Source organism: Argentina anserina, chromosome 4, assembly GCF_933775445.1.
Source record: "Argentina anserina chromosome 4, drPotAnse1.1, whole genome shotgun sequence".
NCBI lineage: Eukaryota > Viridiplantae > Streptophyta > Magnoliopsida > Rosales > Rosaceae > Argentina > Argentina anserina.
In genome coordinates, this window is record NC_065875.1 from 8,794,351 (window position 1) to 8,800,042 (window position 5,692).

The 5,692-nt window shown below is 33.3% G+C and overlaps 1 long non-coding RNA gene across 1 annotated transcript; it reads right to left on the minus strand.

The window, feature by feature from the left end:
- Positions 1 to 3,309: 3,309 nt before the first annotated feature.
- Positions 3,310 to 5,199, minus strand: LOC126791635 (uncharacterized). The gene is made up of 3 exons (XR_007671837.1): positions 4,736 to 5,199; positions 3,452 to 4,222; positions 3,310 to 3,347 (listed from the first exon to the last, which is right to left on the minus strand). It is a non-coding gene; the product is annotated as an uncharacterized LOC126791635 (long non-coding RNA).
- Positions 5,200 to 5,692: the final 493 nt, after the last annotated feature.

A 5,692-nucleotide genomic window follows, 5' to 3' on the forward strand; every position in this document is an offset into this window, starting at 1 on the left:
TGAAATATGCAAGCTATTTGTTGCTTTATTATCATTTCTCTTGCATATACTTGTGTGTGAATCATAACCATGGATCTGAGTGAAAATAAGAGAGTATGCCTTGTGAGAAGGATTGGATTGACTAAACATGTTATGTGCATATTGTCTCATTTCTTACTTATTCATACTACGAAGCATGTTTATGAAACTTGGAATTTATGTGTTTACATTCAAATGCTTAACTTGAAAGCTATGTGTTTTGAGATTCTGAGGCAATCATTTAGGGGCAATAGTGTTTTGTATAGTTTTGTTTTGTTTTGTTTTGCTAAGGGTCTAGCAAAAGCCAAGTGTGGGGTAGTTGATATGAGCACTTTGTGCGACGTTCTTAACATGTTTTTATCTCCATTCGTACTTTACTTAGCCCTTATTATTGTAGTATAGAGTCATTGAGTCGAGTTAGGAGTCTTTAGTGACGTTTGTTCCCTTTTAGTGCTAAAACGGGTGTAAAATGCAGAAATTGTCGAGAGTGCTATAGAGTAGTATTCCTTGCCAAACTAGGAAACCTAGTTTGGTTATGATTTTCATTATTCGATATTTCTGTAACATATGTGATTTATATTTATTATTTCCTTTCCTTATTTTCAGAATTAAATGTGAGATAATGACTTGGAAATTATGGAAATAAAGAGGAGAAGAAGGAAACAAAAGGAGAAAAAAGAAAGAAGTAATTTAGTTTCTGAATAAGATGAAAAGGAATAAGTATGCAGCCTCAAAGGAGGGAAGGTTCATCCGGCCATTAAATGGAAATAATAAGAAAAGAATGAAACAAAAGAAGAAAAAGGAAGGAGAGAACAAAGACATAATTCTGAAGAATGCATGTGGTCTAGAAGAAGGGAGAATGCTTGTGACCAACAAAGATGATCATCATTCAATCGAGAAGGAAAGAAAAGAAAAAAAAGGAAATACATGGATCAGCCCATTCAAAACCCTAGCAGCCCCTCCTCTCCTCATTCCTCTATAAAAGGCATGGCCTCCCTCACAATTCACCATCTCCATTTTCTCACAAACAAAGTCGAATTGCTGCCTAAATACATCCAGAAAATTCAAGCCAAAAACCTTCATCCATCATCACCAAGCCGTGCTCATCTTCCTCCTCCACCAATTCGAATTCATCCTTGCTTCATCCTAGAAGGTTTCTAATGTGTGATTCATCCATGGCTTGTAATTGTTCTTTTGGTTTTCTGCAAATTTCGAATTCATTGTATGAATCATGGGATGTTATTTTCGGTTTCATATATGAAGAACATAAATTCAGACTTCTTTGGTTTTATGTTTTGATTGCATGAACTCATGAAATATGTGTGTATGTCGTGTGTAACATCTATGGGCAGTAGGATTTCTGATTTTTATTTAGGTTTTATTTCAATTTATTCCTTGAATTTGTGCATTTAAATCAATGCTTGAGGAAGCCAAGGCCATGGTTCTCCTAGGGTTGCGATTTCATTCACCAAAGTGTTCATTGATTGAATATGCGCTTCGTGTTTCAATTATGGATACTTATATAGGGCTGTGATAGTTCTAGGAATTTGCATGTTTAATCAAGATGAGTGACGACATGCTTGCTTACATGTCTCCAATTCGACTTAATATGCTTATGTGCTACTTTGTTGTTTAACTAGTACGCTTCATATGTTGAACTCTTTTTAGCATATGTTTAGGATTGAACGCTTCGTTGATTCTAAATAATTAAGAAGTCTTAACGATTAGATGCACCGCTTCGGACTCTAATTAGAATTGGAATTGAAATGGACTTAAGAATAATCGAAAATACTTGCTGCCTATATGTTGTTTTACACGTGTCATACATCTTTCTTGAGTAGAATTCGTATTTTGGTTATGTGATGAATGGTTGATCAATTATATATAAGTAATTTAGGATTTATTTTAAGTAGTAGTTTTAGAATCCAACTCAAATCCCTCAATAACATGATAAGTTTTGAGGCCCTTTTGATTCCCCGGACTGAACGATCCCTGCTTATTCTATACTAACGATGATGTTTTTCAGGGTATTTTATAGACGTTCTAACAAAACGCTCTATCAAAATACAAATACATGCTTGTATTGAGTTAAAGATGAAAAACGTTGATCCAAAGGTACTAGAAATAGGGTAATTTGGGGGCTTTAAGATTATTTCGTAAGAGATTGACATAATGTGGTTGTAGTGTGACTATTTCCCAAGCATGTTTCTAAGAATTTGGGGTTTTTAGAATGGTTATGTGTCATTTGTTTTATTGTTATAATAATTCAGTTTACAAAATAGTTAAATTGCAGTCACATGTTGATGTTAATGGTTGATTATTTATAATTGATGTTTTTAAAATCTTTGACCAACTACAATGGCCTCGACATTAGGGCATCTCCAACAACTCAATATAGAGTGAGCTAGTCTTATAATTACAAGACTTAGTCCTATATTTAAGCATTTTCCAATATCATAAAATAGTGATATATGTCCCACGACAATTATATTGAACATAACACTCAAACAATAATATATATAATCTATTATATTGAATATAACACCTATTATAAAGCCCTATTGTTGGAGATGAGATTTATAGAACTCATGAATAGTGTAATAAGGAGGTTCTAAAATGAAAATAACACCTCCAAATAAGACTTATTATTAGAGTTGCCCTACAAGTTTTATAATGATTATAGATTTAAGGCTGGTTTTGTGTCCGAAAAAGTAAGGAGACAAAGAAGAATGATATAGTATATTAGAAACAATGTGTTTGTTTCAAATAAGGGGAAACCAATCATACATAGAGAAATAACAATGAATTTGAGGAAAGAGACCGTAGATATACTCAAACATACACTACTACAAAAAAAGATTCAATGAATTTGTGATGTCATTCATTCCGTCGTTGATACTCGAGTCATTATTTCTATATCCCTTTAATGATTTCGGGAAATTGTCATAAAAACCTTCAATGACGTTTGGTAACTGTCACCAAACGTGTTTCAACTATCATAAAAACGAACTCACGACATTTGTGAACAGTCATTGAATAGTTTATATGAGTATTTTTGAATGTCATTCATTTTTTTTTCATATTGTAAAAATATATATTTGATTCCTTAATTTAATTCATAAATCAATTATTATACCATTTGATTTTTGTCATAATGGATACACAATACTATAGCTTCACAAAGAAATCCTCAAATTAATAGTTACATTTAATATTGTATTCCAATATTACAAACATCTAAAAGGTATCCAATTAAAAATCTATATAAAATTGCTAATGACCTTCAATTATGTGAGAACCCTGCTAGTCCATAAAATCATACTTTGTATCTGCATATATTAAGAATAAGTAAAAAAAAAACCTGTGTACTTAGCTTGTAGGTAATTGAAGTAAGGCATGTACACAACTAACTGTCTTAGATAAAAGTAGTTACCATATGAAAACAAAATTTGCCTCAAAATGAATCCTTATGTTCTTCAGTTCGAGGGCTGAGGCTGTATAAGTTCCTACAGCAAATTTCAAAAAAAAAAAAGAAGCAATTGTTGTTCAAAATTGAGACTTAAACTTTAGAAAAGAGATCAAAGAAACTGAAACTGAGATAAATCAATCTTCTGCAAAATCATATTTGTGGTATAAGGGATTTCACAAGAGGAATAATCAAGGCAACAGTCGGAGATTGTTAACACCTCCCTCATTAGGAGGGTTAGCATCGTCATTACTTGCCTTATGCACGATCTTCACACCCCAGTCAGCTACTGTGGGGCTCAGCCAACCTAAAAAACCCATTACATGTATTATTAGCCCACGAGGTAATTCAGTAATTTCATAGGTAATTATATCGCTTGGCAATTATACATGGGATTCCTGCTGTGTTAATCCACATACACTACTTCTGTGTGAATTATGCACTTATACGTGGGCTCTGTCTAGTGTGTCTACACATATATTAGTTCGGTGCGCGACACCACCTATACATACTCACAGATTGACTTCTGTGTGAATTATGCACTTACTCTTCGATCAATTTTGTACACCTCCCCATGCCACACTTATATTTTCCCGATGAGATACAACTACTACCACCGGATGCTATATATGCAGCTCTAATAGTATCTACATATAAAACAAAATTAAACCACTCCTGCAACCATTTCAAGGTCAAACAACTTGGCTCATACATATTTGTCGGAATTCACCTCTCCCCCTGCAACACATATCATCATATATTATACAAGAATATTGAATCAATTTACGTCAAAAAATTGAGCAAGATATTAAGATTTTCACAAGCATACCAGTTTTCACAGGAAGTTAACCACAACCTTACAACCTCAAACATTAAGGAGACAATAAAAGCATTATATGCACCAAAATCAAATGCCTTCATGTCTAACTCGTCTAGAAAATAACTAAATTTGGTTTGTAACGAAAAAGTCTATTAGATATAAGTGGCAAGTAAAAGAACTAATGAACCTAGAATCCATAGTGCACATCCCCATTCATAAAATAATTATTTAAAAAGAAAAAATAATAAATATGTTTCTCAATTCCTCTAAGATCAATTGGTTATATTAGTTTTCTTACCAAGAGTGTAGCAAGCAATTGCAATGGATTCAACGATGGCCAACATAACAGAACATATATTTATACATTTATATCACCAAAATAAAACTGAAGATCCATTTGTTTCCTATTTATTCTCCTAAAAAGTACGTACCTTTAGAATCTTTAACCAGATCATCAGTTCAAGATTTCAAATCTTCAACACTCTAACTGTTTTGATTCACATACCAATCAAAACAAATCCACAACGACCAGTTAACACGAGCCAATCAAATCGCATCAAAACAGACTCAATTATTATACGCAATCGCAATCGAAAATCAAATAATCAAATCGCAAAATCTTCGAGAGTCTCGGAGGAGTTGTTCTCCTTCTCCCAGGAGACGAGGTGGATGCAGAAGGGATTGGAGCTCGTCGACGCCTTTCTTCTTCATGCTTAGGTCGTAGATTCATATCTTCGGGTCGAGCAGTCCGCAACAGAAGCGGGACTTAGGGTAGGGCTTATTCTTGATCTCGCGATAGCAACAGCGGGGCGGCGACCCATGGTGGTGGAGGGTTTGGGGCTTTCAGAGGAGAGAGAGAGAGAGAGAGAGAGAGAGAGAGAGAGAGAGAGATTAGGGTTTTTCATTAAAATAGCTTTTTGTTTTTTTTTTCAATGAGAATAGCTTAAGTTGTTTCCTTTCAAAAAACAAAAAACTTAGGTTCTTTATCTTAACAGAAAGATGACAAAAAATGCGTCTAGACCAAATGAAAAATTCAAATTCTATCCAAATGATGTGAAATGAAAATTTGAGCGCAGTCTTCAAATTTTTGCCAAATTTTTTATGACAGTGGTAAATTGTCATAGTTCATCTTAGAATTATGACTCATGAAAAACATCATAAAATACTCTTTCTATGATAGTTAATAAATGTCATGAAATTGTTTTCCATAACAGCTAAAATTAATGTCATGAAATGAATGTCTATGACGTTTGTAAAACGTCATACTTTTAACAACGGTCGTAAAACATCATTAAAAACTAATGCTTACAATGACGTTTATAATAAAAGTCATAAAGTTCAGGATACATTCAGATCTTTGACATTTGCTTTTGTAAACGTCATATAAA